The sequence below is a fragment of the Nannospalax galili genome, unplaced genomic scaffold (assembly GCF_000622305.1).
Source record: "Nannospalax galili isolate Female #2095 unplaced genomic scaffold, S.galili_v1.0 scaffold385, whole genome shotgun sequence".
NCBI classification, from domain to species: Eukaryota; Metazoa; Chordata; class Mammalia; order Rodentia; family Spalacidae; genus Nannospalax; species Nannospalax galili.
The window spans coordinates 678,975-695,872 of NW_008354956.1; the positions used below are offsets into that span (position 1 = coordinate 678,975).

Genomic DNA, 16,898 nt, shown 5'->3' on the forward strand with positions numbered 1-16,898 from the left:
GAACAGAGAGGCCTAGATGAAGCTCAGAGTAGCCAGTGAATGGAGGGAGAGGAGAGAGAGAGAGAGAGAGAGAGAGAGAAGATGAGATGTTAGGGGAAGGCAAAAGATGGCAGGAGCAAGGAAGGGAAGGGAGCTGAGGTAGGGAAAAGGATTTGAGTGTGATGGGGAGGCAGGTCTGACTCCCAGGTGGGCGTGGACAGACACAGTAACTGTGCCGGGCAGTTCAATGGTCACAGAAACCAGTGCTGTCCAGTGGCCGTGAGTGAGGTCCGGGAGTGACCGAATTCAATTGGAAAGGAGATGAAAAGAGAACTGGCGGAGAGTAGTGATGGGGAAAGGGGAGAGAGAGAGGGAGAGAGAGAGGGAGAGAGAGCTGAAAGGAACGGGAGAGGGGAGAGAGATAGAGGGTGGAAGTGTACCTTAATGCCGAATCTGTGGTGTTCGCAGCGGCCAATAACGACAAGCGAGTCCGAAAGTTTTATGTGCAAGGTCCCTTGAAGTAAGAGTCAGTTTCGGCACCATCTGATAGGTAAAAATGTTGGGAATTCGCATGGAGAGCGAGTGCGCAGATGGATGGAGGAGGCACTGAGGCACAGATGGAATTCTCAGTGGGATACAGATTTATTTCGCATGGGGCACCTTTCCCTTGGGGAAGGGAAAGATGTCGGTGGAGGGAAAGATGTCAGGGAAGGGAAGGGAAGGGAAGGGAAGGGAAGGAAAGGGAAGGGAAAGATGTCAGGGAAGGGAAAGATGTCCGCCCACGGGTTGTGAGCTGGGACTTTATATATGGGGGCTTTAGGGTGTGGAAGGGGGGAATGTTTGGGGGACATATGGGGGCTTTAGGGTGTGGAATCAGGGAGGGGGAAGCAGGTAGGATTAGGGTGTGGAATCAGGGAGGGGGAAGCAGGTAAGATTAGGGTGTGGAAGTGTTTTCTTTTTCCTCTTAAGATAAGAGGAACTCTGTTTATCTTATCTTTGGAGGTCAGAGGAAAGGCAGGGAGTGTTTACTTTTTCCCTCTTAAGATGAGAGAAAAACAGCTTCTAAAATCTCTGGTTATCAGGTAGAATCTGCTTATCTTATCTTTGGAGATCAGAGGAGAGGCAGGCTGCTTCTCAGCAGAGTTTGTTTCCCTTGACTCCAAAAGTCAAGGTGAGGTCCCTGTTGGGGAGGGGGGAAACTGCTGCTGTTTGGACCCCTAACAGTAAGATGGCTCGGTAGGTAAATGTGCTAGGCTCTGGACCCACAAAGTGGAAGGAGAGTCCTCAGACTTACACACTGCTGCAGTAACACACACACACACACACACACACACACACACACACACACTTTTATAAAAATTTATTTTTATTTTATGTGTATGCGCGTATTGCCTGCATGTAGGTTAAGTGCATCCGTATTATGCATTACCCGTGGAAGACAGAAGAGGCTGTCAGATCCCCTGGAACTGGAGTTACGGACAGTGGTTAGCTGCCATGTGGGTGCTGGGATTTGAACCCAGGTCTTCTACAAGAAGAGCCAGTGTTCTTAACTGCTGAGCCATCTCTCCAGCCCCCACACACCGTTTTTACATGTTTTAGAGTTTAAAATTTTTTGGATGTATATCTATTGTCAGCTGTGCATTTTGTGAATATTTTATTCCAATGCATGATGTTTTTATGCCATCAACAAATCTTTGGCTAGGTGGAAGTCTCTAAATGTCTGATGAAGTTGAATTTTTACCTTCAGTGGATTATACTTTATAGTTTCCGATCTAAGAACTTTGTTGCATCCAAGACTACAAATCATAGTATGAGGGTGGGTTTGTCTAGAACCATGACACACTTGAATTAATTTTTGTATAAGGTGTGAGGTCAAGATTCCTTTTTGGGTATGAACATTAAATGAACTATCAGAGTTCATCTCAGGGGTGGGGATCGTTTTAAGTGTTAAGTGTGAAAGAAATTCAGACAGAGCTGCCATCTGCAAACTTGTTAGAAAGTACACCCTGTGGGATTATCTCCCCAGTGAATTTTGGGAACTGTAGACCATCCAACAGCTGTGGTAACTGGCAAGTCGGCTCAGGTGGATCTCAGGGAATTCTGGACTTCGCTGTCCAACTGCTGTGTAGAACTAAGTTCCTTTTGCTCTCTCAGATGGATCCGCGGAATTCTGGGAGACGTAGACCCATGGCTCGGTAGTGGTCTCCTCAGGCCCGTGTATCCAGGTGTCTGGGAGGCGTAGTCCTGATTGCTGTGTGGTGAGGCTGTCACTTCAACTCCTGCGGATCCAGCGGATTCAGGGAAGTGAGTCCCGAAGCTATGAGAATTTCGCTAGAAACTTTGACCGAGAGTGGAGGTTTGGCGAGGCCAGGGCATCCTGGGAGTGACCTTTGACCCCTCAGGCTTGGGTTTGCACTTTACCCATTGGCATTTTGGATAACCTCCAGCATCAGCATCCAGGAGCAAGTGGAATAAGCCTGCGGATGGAGCCTGCCTGAGTGTTCTGCACCTGTCCCAATGTAAGCAGGGGGTGTGTGACCAAGAGCCTGGATTGTAGGGGCTCCCATAACGGACTGCAGAGAATTAGGCATCATGCTAGATAACATCTGTTAGATATTAAATATTAAGTGACTACAAGTTACTACCTAATCGTGCTACCTAATATGAAATGATTCCACAGACTTTAGAAAAGAACAAATGGCTAATTTTTCCTTTCCTGGTGACATCAACTTTGTTAATTGAGATAAAGTGATGTCTCTCGGACTTCATTGTAAAGTTACTTCTTTAAAAAATTGGGCTGATGGCCGGGTGTGGTGGCTCACGCCTTTAATCCCAGCACTCAGGACGCAGAGGCAGGCAGATCTCTGTGAGTTCAAGGCTAGCCTGGTCTACATAGTGAGTTCCAGGACAGGGAGACCCTGTCTCAAAAAGACCAAAAAAAAAAAAAAAATTGGGTTGGAGACATGGCTCAGAGGTTAAGAACACTGACTGTTCTTGCAGAAGACCCGGGTTCAAATCCCAGCACCCACATGACAACTAACAACTCTCCAGCATTGCATGACATGGGTGCACTTACATGCAGGCAAAACACACATACGCATAAAATAAAAATAATAAAATATTTTGAAAAATTAAGGTTTATAGACTGGCTGTAGTGATGCCACCACTCAAGAGGCAGAGGCAAACAGATCTCCGTGAGATCAAGGCCAGCCTGGTCTACATAGCCAGTTCCAGGCCAGCTGGAGCTAAAAAAAATTTAAAGTTTATGAGTAGATAACATTTACTTTAAAATTATTCTGTAAACACCAATAAGGATCACTCTTTTAGAAGGTGGAATTTAAATTTTAGGTTATATTAGATATGGTCAAGAATTTGTAAGACTTGCCAACTAATTTACAGCTTATTAACAAAGAAAAATAATGTTAACTTTTAGAATGGGCAGGGATACTTTCAATATTTGTAGATATATAAATTTAGGCATTTGCTAATTATGATACACAATGAACACCTTTTTTAAAGCCCATTTTCTTTAAAGTTCTTTTTTAAAATTTATTTTTATTTTAAGTGTAGGAGTGTTATGCCTGCATGTCAGTAAGTGCAACCGTGCCATGCAGTGCCGGAGGAGAACAGAAGAGGGCGTTGGATCCCCTGGAACTGGAGTTATGGACAGTAGTTGGCTGTTACAGCTCAGCTCTTTGTATTCATCAGAGGTTCACAAGGGTTAGAGAGAAACACTACAAGTGTGGTGATTGTGGCAAGGAACTTAGTTCCCATCTGAAAACTCAGCAGAACGTCCACAGCTAGAGAAGCTATTCAAATGTGAGGAATGTGGGAAAGGCTTCAGTCATATAGACCAACACTGACTGCTCATTGCAGAGTACACACAGGTGAGAAACCTCACAACTGTGAGGCAAGTGGCAGACTGTCATTCACGCTTCCCATCTTCAGGAAAGCCAGAAAATCCACACCCGGCAGAAAACATCCAGGTTTGATACATCCAGATTCATACAGCTGTGGTAACTGGCAAGTCCACTCAGGTGGATCTCAGGGAATGTGTGATATATGTGCTAACCCCTCTGTCGTAGATCTGCACTTAATCTGAGGGGCGAAAACCTACAGGGAAGTTTAATACAGGAAGGCGGTAGTGTGTTAGGTCCCTCTTAATCAGCAGTCCCACTTCCCTTACACTGAGGCCTAGCGCAAACGTTTCTCTCCGGCGGAATTCTGGGAAATATAGTCCAGGACCTGCTTGTAGTCCCAGGCTCTTCTGCCCCGGGAGGGTGTCTGGGTAGCCATCTTTCCCTCTGGGCTTGAGTTATTTTAGTTAAGAACCTGTTGAATGCCCACTGAATGTCTTTCCAACTGACAGATCACAGCCTTGCTTTGGGGCGAGAAGGAAGGAGCGGGGTTTGAGCGGTGAGGAGCCCCGCCACGCCCTCGGGCTGGGTGGGTGGGCTCCGGGAACCCTGGGCCCTGGGACTGCAGGCCTTCCAGTGCAAGCCGCTCCTGCGGCCTACGCCCTCATACCCCAGCTGGCTCTGCCACTACATACAATCACCTGGGCCATGTTAGCTGACCCCGCTGTGCTGTTCTGTAAAAAAGGTATACCTTGTACCTTCCTAATAGAAAAATGATGGGCTGTAAATGTTCAAAATTGCCTGGCACACGTCATGGAGGACACTGATACTCAGTTTCTCGACCTTTGTGAGTCCAGGAAGCAGCTGGATTGTCCCCACCTTAGGATTTTTCTAGGAAAGAGATGGATGCATCCAGCTGGTACTGGGGGATGCAACTTTGATCTATTGTAGGAGATGGAAACACAGTCCTGGAGTTTCACGGCTTTCTTGCCTTTTCCCCCAGCCCTGACTTCTCAAAAAACACTGCAGTGGAGGCAGAGCCTCATGTGAGTAAAGGCTTGGCATTCTTCTTCTAATTGGAGAATGTGTGGGTCAGATACCTGCACATGGGGTTGGGGGTGATTGTAATTAAGACTTTAGTTTATACAAACCAAGCCAACTGAAGCTGCATATGGCTAGTGGGGAGGCTGGCATTAGACCGAGGAAGTCTGAATCCACATGTTTGCACAGCAAGCCCTTTATGGACTGAATCAAAAAGATATTTTATTTTATGTTGCCAGTATGTGAGTAAGTGCACCTATATTGTGCAATACCCTCGAGGTCAGAAGAGGGCATCTGAATCCCTGGAACTGGAGTTACAGATGGTTGTTAGCCTCCATATGGGTGCTGGGAATCGAACCTGGGTCCTCTGCAAGAGCAGTCTTCTTAATTGCTGAACCATCTTTCCAGACCGTGCCCCACTAGAATTTTTAAAGTGTTTTTCAACAATTTAAGTTTATTTCACATAACATTATAGAAGTAACATGTAATTTTGGAAATGTCAAAAAAATACAGAAATACACAAAATTGTTGCCCATAATTTTAGTGTGAAAATGTAATGATTATTAACTATTTTTGGTCTTCCATCGAGTTTTCTTGAGCATACTTCTGTTTAGTGGAGGCTATGTTCTTGAGAACTGATCATCTGCTGCAGTGTTTCAGAAACCTTGGTTGGTGAACCAGCGACACTGGGGTCCGCTGGCTAGAAATGTGCATGCGAAGGCCCCACCCAAGCCCTTCTAATTGAGAACCTCTGCCAATGGCACCCAGGAACCTGCATTTTTTAAATGTGTATGAATGTTATGCTTGCATGTAAGTAAGTGCACCCATGTCCTGCAGTGCCAGAGGAGGACAGAAGAGGCTGTTGGAGCCCCTGGAACTGCAGTTACAGACAGTTGTTAGCTGCCATGTGGATGCTGGGATTCGAACCTGGGTCTTCTGCAAGAACAGTCAGTGTTCTTAACCACTGACCCCCAGCCCCCAGGAACCTGCATTTTAACAAGCTCCTGCACATGTAAAAATCTAAGAATTCAGGAAAAGTTCTCATCTGAAACTTCAGGCTGAGAAAATTCACCGTGCCAGGTGTGAGGGATACAGTGGAGCTGGGCATACTTTAAGCCTGCTCAGCCCAATGAGGTGTTCATTTCTCCCTCACTGAATATTGTCAACCATCAAGTCTTACAAAATCCCAAGAAGCAGGAGGCAGTTGTCAAGTTTAGAGTCAGATTAGAATCCATGATAGGTTTCCTCTGGACTCCGGGCAGTGGCCTTCTCTTGGCCTGGAGGACTTCTGCCTAACCAGGCAGATTGAGCATTGCTTACTGTGAATTTTTGAAAATTTCTGATTTTTAATTTTTTTTAATATAACTTAAAACTTACAAAAAATTGCACAAAAAAAGTATAAGGAAATCTCACGTATTATTTTATTTTATTTATTTTTGTTTTTTGTAGCCCAGGCTGGCCTGGAACTCTTTATGCTGCCCAGGCTGGCATCAGACTTTCAGCATCCTCCAGCCTCTGCCTCCCAAGTGTCGAGATTACAGGTGTGAGCCACCACACCTTGTCTTTTGAAGATCTTGAAATTATCTTACATTTTGCATGCACTAGCTTTCCCTTGACTTTTCGTTTGTTTTTGTCTTTTGAAACAGGGTCTCCGAGTAGCCCTAGCTGTCCTGAAAGTTGCTATGTAGACCAGGTTAGCCTTGAGTTCATAGAGATCTGCCTACCTCTGCCTCCAGGGTGCTGGGATTAAAGGTATGTGCCACCACACCTGGACCTTAAAGATTTTTTTTAAGGTTTATTATTTATATGTACATGTGTGCCTGTGTGAGATTATGTGTACCACTTTAATGTAGATGCCCACAGAGGCCATAAGAGGATGTTGTATTCCCTGGAAATAGAGTTACAGATGGTTATGAGCCACCTGACTGCTATGTGTGGTTGCTGGAACAGAACCCAGCTCCTCTCTAAGAGTAGTAATCTCTCTTAACATCTGAGCCATCTCTTCAGTCCTGATTTATTTTATAATGGAGTATGTGTGTGTGTGTGTGTGTGTGTGTGTGTGTGTGTGTGTGTGTATACGAGTACAGGTGCCCACAGAGGCCAGAGAGCAGCAGATCCCCTAGAACTGTAGTTACAGGTAGTTGTGAGTCACCTAGCATGGGTGGTGGGAATTGAACTCGGGTCCTCTGTAAGAGTGGCAGGCACTCATAACTGCTGAGCCATCATCACTCCAGCACTTACCTATTTATTTTACGTTGATTTACTTATAACAATATGGGCTCTAATTCTTTTTTCATTTAAATGCAGTGTAGATGTCACACCTCCTTTATTACTTATTCCTTTCTTATAAAGTCAGTTTTTAATATTTTATTTATTTTTATTATGTGTATAAGTACATTGCCTGCATGTATGTACATGTACCTTTGTTGTGCAATGCCCATGGAGATCAGAAGAGGGTGTTGGATCCCCTGGAACTTGAGTTACAGATGGCTGCTAGCCTCCATCTGGGTGCTGGGAATTGAACCTGGTGCTCTGTAAGTGCAGCCAGTGCCCTTAACCACCGAGCCATCTCTCCAGCCCTTCCACAGAAGTAATTCCAGCTCCAGGGGATCCAGTGCCCTTTTCTAGCATCCATAGGCATTGCATGCACTTACAAACATGCAGGCAAAACACTCATACACAAAAAATAAAGAAAAATTTTAAAATGGGCTGGGTGTGGTGGTGCAGGCCTTTAGTCCCAGCACCCTAGACGCAGAGGCAGGCAGATCTCTGTGTGTTCAAGGCCAGCCTGGTCTACATAGTGAGTTCCAGGCCAGCTTGGGCTACAGGGAGACCCTGTCTCAATAAGACCAAAAAAAAAAAAAAAAGAGTAACTACTATGGAATTATAGGAAGCCTGGTTGGTGATGGGGCTGTGGTGTGGTTGGGCATACTGTTGTGTGACTGCTTCTAAAGGGCTAGACATTATACCTGGGATTGCCATAAAGTTCTGCTTATGAACCAGGAAGAGCAAGTACCCCTGTTGATTTGCAGTGACCAGGCACCTGATCAGCAACATGCTGGCTCAGGTTCTATTGACATCCCTCCCTCTCTCATTGGTTCTGTCTTCTGAGGCTCCGCACGTCCGCAGAAGGAAGGATGAAGACTGAGCACACTCAACGGTAAGTACTGTCGTGCTCAGTTCACGAGACCCTGAAGACCACCAAGGAGCCGACCGATGCAAACACACAAGGGTTCTTTTATTGTTGCAAGCTTAAGCTTGGGTCCACTTTGTCACCGACTCAGCGGATCTCAGATGTGAGACCCCTTGCTTTGGGAGACAGAGGTTTTTATAGGTTTATTTCAGCAAGTTCAGCAAGTAGGGGAGTAGGGTCTTCAGCCTGGCAAGCATCTGATTGGTTGCAGCCCAGTGCCAAACCATAAACTGCTGGCTTCAGGAAATCTGAAGAGACATCTGGACTTTTAGTACTTTCCTGTCCCTGGTTAATTGACCATTGGTGGGGGAGTTGTTCTCTATCCATTCCAAGTAGTGTGGTTTTTCTTGGAACAGGGCTGGGTCAGTCCTGTGGAGGTTTTATACAAGATGGAATCACTCAGGTCTCTCAGTACAGCTCCCATTCTTACTTTCAGAAGCTCCACTGAAATACTCAAGTTGGAAGTTGTTCTCTTTGAAGGAGAATCAAAGCACTTGAGGATAGGCAAGATGGTTCTGTGGCTAAAAGTGCTTTCTGCTAAGCCTGATGACCTGAGTTTGGTTCCTGGAACCCATAGGCTAGAAGGAGAGAACCAGCTCCCCAAGTTGTCCTCTGACCTGTGCATGGGTTCTGTGACACCCATGCACCCACATATGTGTACACATAAGTAAATACATATAATTTTAAAAATAGAATGTAAGCTGTGTATGGTGGTGCATGCCTTTAATCCCAGCACTCAGGAGGCAAAGGCAAGCAGATCTCTGTGAGTTCAAGGCCAGCCTAGTCTATGTAGTAAGTTCCAGGCCAGCTGGGGATACAGGGAGACCCTTTCTCAAAAACCTCAAAAACAAACAAAGCTAGCTGGTCATGGAGGCGCACCCCTTTAATCCCAGCACTCTGGAGGCACAGATGGAGGCCAGCCTGGTTTACATAGTGAGTTCAAGACCAACCTAGTCTACATAGTGAGTTCCAGGCCAGCTGGGGCTACAGGGAGACCCTGTTTCAAAATAATAAAATAGTAAAAATAGAATGTATAAAAGCATTTTAAACCTGTAGCATGTTCTAAATGCTTGTTTTGGCCTTTTAAGTTTAACTGGTTTGGGTTTTAGGTTTTAAAAAATATTTTATTATTTTTCTTTTTCTTTTTTCCAATATCAGATAGAGTTAAGATCTTCATTTATTATTTTTATTTTATGTGTATGAGTGTTTTGCCTGCATGTGTGTAAGTACACCCATGTTGTGCAATGTCTATGAAGTTCAGAAGAGGGCATCAGATCCCCTGTGACTGGAGTTACAGACAGTTGTTAGCCACCATGTGGATTCTGGGAACCAAACCCAGGTCCTCTGCAAGAGCAACCAGTGCTTTTAACTACTGAGCCATCGCTCCAGCCCCAGCCTTCCCCTTTTATCCCTGACTCAAAAGAGAGCATAGCTGTTCCTCATTGGGTGAGGTCCAACTGAACAGTCTGAACCCGATTGGCTACTTTATAAGAGGAAGGGGGCACTTTAGCAAGACTCTTTGGCATTTGGGAGTGTGGCGTTTTGGCACATAGCCAGAGCCTAAAAGTCATAAAAGAAGGGAGGGGGTTTGTGGCTGAGGAAACAAGATATGTTAGGTTAAGTGTACAAGCTTTCCCCCAGTGTAACTGTGAGACTTCCAAAAGAGACATGGGGAATGAGTGCTGCAAGTTCCAGTCGACAGGCTGAGACAAATTCCATCAAGGTAATGATATCAAGGGTGAAGAGAATGAAAAGCTTAGTTTCAAGATGGTTTCGACAGAAGAGATTTCATTTCTTATGGAGTCCTAGGGAGTTTATTATAGTATTTATTGAGAGCACCAGGCAAAAGTCAGAGCTTTCTTTTTCAGAGCAGTTTTGGTAAGGATGAGGAAATCAGTGTACAGCAGCCGTCAGCTAGAATTCACCCAGAATCCAGACATGCTCCTCCCTCCATGTTGCTCCTTGGTGTTGTCGCTAAAACTCCTTCTGAGGGGGTATAAACAATGTCCACCCCCTCCTTCCTTGGTCCCAACAACAAACGAGGTATGAGTTCACCAAACCGCAGTCCAAGAAACCAGTGACTTTATTGGGCTTACTTATAGAGCAGTGGGTAAGGGTGTATTACAGGAGCGTGAGTGCTCCCTGCCTAAGGCTGCACTGCAAAGTCTTCCTACGAGCAGGCATGGTGGCTTCCCCGTAGCCACATAAAATGTTGAGAGACCCTCCCTAGGCTTTTCCTGCCAATGTACCCATAGCCCCTTCCCCACACCACATGCAACTAGGACCGACTAGTTGATTGGGAGGTGTGGGTAGACTCTCAGGGGAGGGTCTTGTGATTCTCCTTGGCCCTCCCTTCCTTCCTGGGACATGAGCAGTCAACAAGCCCAGCTGTGATGATCTTAGGCAAGCAGGTGCGACCGAACTTGGAAAGATGGCGTCTGTCAGAGGACAGTCCTGTGCAACAGGTGCTGTGTGACTCTTATGGGGAATTACGAACAAATGTGTACCCACCTGGGGAAGGGAATCAGTGACAGACCAAAGTAACCATAACACCTAAGTCCAACTTGGAGAACCAATGAATTTATCGGGGTTACATACAGGAGCATGGAGGAGTCAAAGGCAGCTGGCATCACTGAAAGGCCACCACAGCGTGATGGTTCACAAAAGCTGGAACCCTGGAGCTGTCCACATGACCTGCAGTCAGCTCCACAGGTGGAAGGGTCTCTCCCAGATGGCTCAGCTGGTCTGAGTCGCCGCAGCAGTTTTTCTGCTTATATAACCTTGGGGAGGGAGGGGTCTTGTGCATCTCGCCTGTTTTAGGGACTTCCTGCATCTTAATGAGCTTCCCTGTGGGTTGGAATGATTCAACTGTGAGAAAATTAGCCCTAAGGTTGAGGCAGTGTGTGTTTGTTGTAGGAGGCCGTGACATTCAAGGATGTGGCTGTGGCTTTCACTGAAGAGGAGTTGGGGCTACTGGACTCCACCCAGAGGAAGCTGTACCAAGATGTGATGGTGGAGAATTTCAGAAATCTGATCTCAATGGGTACCCTTCTTGGGTACCTTTGTGACCTTGGAGTTTTAGAGATTTGGGGCTCTTGACTGATTCCCTGACTTTGCTCATTCCTGTCAGCAGACCTTTCTCTCTCTCTCTCTCTCTCTCTCTCTCTCTCTCTCTCTCTCTCCCTCTCTCTCTCTCCCCTTCCTTCCTTCCGTTTTTTTTTTAAATAGGGTCTCCCTGTAGCCCCAGCTAGCCTGGAACTCACAAAGATCTGCCTGCCTCTGCCTCCCAAGTACTCAGACTACAGGCATGCTCCACCACACCGGCCTCTTTCTTTTATGTGTTTGTGTGTATAAGTGCACCCATGCCTTCAGAGGCTAGAAGAGGGCATCAGATCCCCTGGAACTGGAGTTATAGACAGTTGTTAGCTGCCATGTGGGTACTGGGAACCAAACCCGGGTCCTCTGTAGGAACAGCCAGTGTTCTTATCCTCTGAGCCCTCTTCATCCCTGACAAGCTATTTTAATTTATATTTCACTAATACGCTGCATTTATCAAATTGTTAAAAACAAGTGTATCTACATCCAAAATCTTTCTTTTTTTTTTTTGAGACAGGGTCTCACTATGTAGCCCTGACTAGTCTGAATCTGACTATGTAGACCAGGCTGGCCTTGAACTCAGAGATCCACCTGCCTCTGTCTCACAAGTGCTGGGATTAAAGATATATGCCAAAGTCTTATAAAACTGATGAGCAGGGCTGGAGAGAGGGATCAGCAGTGAAGAACACTGGCTGCTCTTACAGAGGACCCAGGTTTGGTTTCCAGCACCCACATGGCAGCCCCAAACCATCCAGCTCCAGCTGCAGCTGGTATCCTCTGTGGATATCAGGTAGGCACATGGTGCACGTGCGTGCAGGTAGACAAACACTCAAACACTTCAATAAATAAATCTTTTTTTAAAATCTGAGCACCACAAAATGTTTCTTCTGTTGACACTGCATTATAGTAGAAAAGACATATAATTAAAAGAAGAAAAATGATTTAAAGACTATGTCAGTAATTGTTTTTTAAATGAGTTTTTATTAGTTCTTTGTTTGTTTCAAGACAGGGTCTCCCTGCAGGCCCCAGCTGGTCTAAAATTTGCTATGTAGACCAGGCTGGCCTTAATCTCACAGAGATATACCTGCCTCTGCCTTCCCAGTGCTGAGATTAAAGATGTGTGCCATCTTGCCTGTTGGTTTTATTAGTTCTTAACAGTGGGGTGCTCAGTGGACTATCTGTTGGTTTCTGTCAGTTTGTAACCCAGAAAACCTAATAGGTAGTGAAGAAAATAAACTGAATCATCCTCATTTTTGTTAATGTCTTGTATTGTGACTAAGTGTGGAATCCTGAAGCTTTGAACAGAGTTTTCACCTGCCTCTTGGAATTTTTCGTCTTTATAGGAAGGAGCCAGCGAAGTGACTAAAGACCTATCCAAGATGGAGGATTACACAGAGAGCTTGACTGTTGGCAAATGATTTAACCAGGTGTCAAGACTCCATGATAAATAATGCTCAGTTACCAGGTGATTCCCTCTGCCAGGATGGGCCAGAATTATCTGCTCCGATTTCTGAAGATGAGGACTCCATCCAAAATCATAAAGTAAATGGTCACAATGATATTGGAAGGCCACCTTTCTCATCTTTGAGAACACAGGATTCTTGGCAGAAATTTTTCCTGAGTCACAGAATCACAAGACTAGGTACCAGCAAATTTCCATGAAAAGTAAACTGTGAGTGTTCACAGGGTATTGACCCTGATGGCTGGATTTCACATTCCCACGATGATCATAGAGTATGCGAAAGGGAAGAATCTCAGCCCCAGTGATGACAGGAAGAAAAGCATTGAGATTCCTCCATTTGATCGGCATAGGATGACTCACACTGGACAGACACATTACCAGTGTAAAGATGCTGTTGTCAATATCTCCAGCTTTGGTCATCAGCAGCAGTTAGACTCAGGAGACAAGTCTTGGGGTTATATCACAGATGCTTGTATTCACCAAGGCGTTGACATGGGAAAAATACATAAATGTGATGAATGTGGTAAGGAATTCAGTCATAAGGCCCAGACAATAATGAAACCATACAAATGTGAGCACTGTGGGAAAGATTTCAGTCGTAGATCAGCACTTACTGTTCACTGTAAAGTCCACACAGGAGAGAGACTTTCTTATTGTAAGGACTATGAGAGGGCCTTCAGTCAGGCCGCTCACCTTCGGGACCATCAGAGACATCACACGGGGGAGAAACCATTCCAATGTGATGCATATGGTAAGAGTTTCAGCCGGAACTCACATCTTCAGTCCCATGAGAGGACACATACAGGAGAGAAACCACACAAATACGGGGAATGTGGGAAAGGTTTCATTCGTGGCTCAAATCTACATTCATTGGAGCATCCACACAGGAAAACCCTATAAATGTGAGGTGTGTGGGAAGGGCTTTAGTTGGCCTTCAAGTCTTCAGGCCCATCAAGGAGTACACACTGGAGAAGTCATACAGATGTACTGTGTGTGGTAAAGGGTTTACTCTGAGTTCAAATCTTCAAGCTCATCTGAGAGTCCACACTGGTGAGAAACCATATGAATGTGAGGAATGTGGGAAGAATTTCAAGAGGAGCACCCATTATCAAGTTCTTTTAGTGGTCCGTCCACACAGGAGAGAAACCCTGTAAGTGTGAAGCAGGTGGTAAGGGCTTCAGTCAGAGTTCATATCTTGAAATCCATCAGAAGGCACACAGTACAGAGAAACCATATTAATGTGAAGAGGGCTTTAATCAGAGTTCACAGTTCCAAATTCATCAGTTAATCCACACTGGTGAGAAACCATGCAAGTGTCAAGAGTGTGGCAAGGGATTCAGTCAGAGAGCAGATCTGAAAATTCACTGTAGAATCCACACAGGAGAGAAACCATGTAATTGTGATGAGTGTGGGAAAGTCTTCAGGCAGGCCTCAAACCTTTTGGCCCATCAGAGAGTCCATAGTGGAGAAAAACCATTCAAATGTGAAGAGTGTGGGAAGAACTTTGGTCGGAGCTCACACCTTCAAGCCCATCAAAAAGTCCACACTGGAGAAGAGCCATACAAATTGGAGAGTGTGGGAAGGGCTTTAAGTGGAACTTGAATCTTGACATGCACCAGAGAGTCCACACAGGAGAAAAACCGTGTAAGTGTGGGGAGTGTGGGAAACACTTCAGTCAGGCTTCAAGTCTTCAACTTCACCAGGGTGTTCACACTGGAGGGAAGCCATACAAATGTGATGTTTGTGGTAAAGTCTTCAGTCGGTCTTCACAACTACAGCCTCAGAGAGTTCACACAGGGGAAAAACCTTACAAGTGTGAGGTGTGTGGTAAGAGCTTCAGTTGGTGGTCAAATCTTACAATTCATCAGAGAATCCACATCAGTGATAAATCTTATAAAAGCAACAGAGATGGTGAAAAACACCAGAGTCCATACGGGAAACAAGTTATATAGTCTTTTTGACTTCTGTCTCGTGAATTCTGTTTTAAAAATATCTTAAATTCTTAAAACAGTTTGTGTGTGTGTCTGTGTGTACATGCAGGGTGTGCACATGTGGGCATGAAGACATGTCACTGCATACATGTGGAGGTCAGAGGACAACTTTCAGGAGTTGATTCTCTTCTACCATGTGGGACCCAGGCATAGAACTCTGGTTGTCAGGTTTGGTGGCAAGTGCTGTTGCTGGCCTGCTATGTGAATTCTTTTAATCATTGTTCAAAAGAACAGCAATTACATCTCGCTGTCAGGGCTCCTCCTTTTGACCCAGTTTTTCGGAAACTCTTGTAATTATTCTAAGACTTCAGTTGGAGCCTTGAGCTTTCTAAATCTTATTCAGAAGGGGACTGGAAAGATGGCTCAGCAGTTAAGAGCACTGGTCACTTTTGTAGAAGACCTGGGTTCAGTTCCCAGTACCCACATGGTGGCTAACAACCATCTGTAACTCCAGTTCCAAGGGATCCAACGGCCCCTTCTGACCTCCACAGGCATTGCACAACATGCATGCACTTATGTACATGCATACAATACACTCTACACATAAAATAAAAACACTAAAATGTTTTTTAAAAATCTTACTCAGAAGGAACTTAGGAAGGGTGAGTTTTATCTGAGTGTCCTAGTTTGCTTTCTGTTGTTTATTTCATCGTATAGTTTACAGTTCATCATCAAAGGAAGTCAAGGCAGGAGCTTGAGGCAGAAGCCATGGAGGAACACTTTACTGGCTGGCTCCCAGACTTAGTCACAGTCAGCTTCTGAAATCTTATACAGCCCAGGACCACCTGACTAAGGATGATACCACCCACAGTGGGCTGGGTCCTCCTGCATCAATTAGCCCTCAAGAAAATGCTCCACAGACCTGTGCACAAATCAGAAAGAAACAATTTTTCGGTTTAGGTCCCCTCTTCCCAAATGAGTCAAGTTGACAACCAAGATAGCCATCCACACGGCTTTTTGAAGCATCATGAGTGACATCACAGTGTTCACTAGAAATGATTATAAAGGCTGAAACTTGGTTCATTGCTGAATAATCTTAGCGTTGTCAAATATAGATACTCATTTTTTTTGATAAATGGGGAAATATGCACTTGAAAGGAGGTCATAATACGAGTTTGTATTTGGAACAGGAAACCTAAAGGCCTTAATAGAATTAATTCAGGAAAACAATTGAAATGTAGAAATCCACTGTGGGGCTGTGGCTGCAGCTCAGTAGTAGAGGACTTGCCTACCATACACAAGCACTGAGTTCAATCCACAGTACTAGAAAAACAGAAAACCCCTCAGTTCTGTCATCTGCAATAGTAATGTGGCATTGTTCTGCTATGGTTAATACCTGTCCTCCCTCTGCCTTTGCTGTCAGGGTGGATCCTATCTTCTTGAGTTTTGTCTCGGTTCTGTTTTTCTATCTTCTATATTCAAATATCTTCTGACAGAATAGGCTGAAATGAATTTTGTTCATCTGGCAGTAACAGGACACTTCATAATACTCTGTGGATTCAGTTTTCCCCCCACAGCATTAAAGCAGAGGTGTCAGGGTCAGGAGAAATTACTGATGACAAGTATTTCAGAGTAAATATTTAACTGGTCATTTTCTTATTTTCCATGATTTTTTCTTAAGGATTTCAGCATTACTTTTATCAAAACTGCTTTGGTGGAGGTTATTGGTAGTAGGATTACTTATGTCAGATTTTTAAAAAAATTGTTTTGTGCATGTGTACAGGCATATGTGTTGAGGTCAGTTCCCTCCCTCCACAATGTGGATCCCAGGGACTGAACTCAGGTCATTAGGCTTGGCAGCAAGCACCCTTACTCACCGAGCCATCTCACTGGTGCGATATTTGTAAAGTTCTCTACCCCATTTTTTTTCTTTTTCATGTAACCCTTTGATCTGGAAATTGTAGAATAGGAATTTGAGATTTGGAGATTAAAATAGAAGAGTTTGGAGTACACTGGCATTTCAGTCTTGCAGAGAACTTATTAACACACAAAAAAGGAGGTATGGTGTGATGCATTAAAAAATTTTAATTTAATGTTATGTATATATGCCTGACTATATGTATGTGCACCACATAGGTGCATGTACCCATGGAGGCCAGAAGAGGGTGCCAGATCCCTTGGAACTTGGGGTTACAAGAAACTGTGAGCCACCTGATGTAGGTGCTGGGAAACAAACCTGGATCCCCTACAAGAACTACAAGTGCTCTTAACTGCTCAACCATCTCTCCAGTTCCTTGTAGTGATGGTTTGATGCCTTCTTCTGGCCTCTATGGGTATAT

At 44.8% G+C, this 16,898-nt stretch overlaps 2 pseudogenes; both read left to right on the plus strand.

Moving 5' to 3' along the window:
• The first annotated feature begins 8,014 nt into the window (after positions 1-8,014).
• Positions 8,015-11,169, plus strand: LOC115067524 (annotated as a pseudogene).
• Positions 11,170-11,791: 622 nt separating this feature from the next.
• Positions 11,792-16,898, plus strand: part of LOC108491722 — a 27,749-nt pseudogene continuing 22,642 nt past the window's right edge.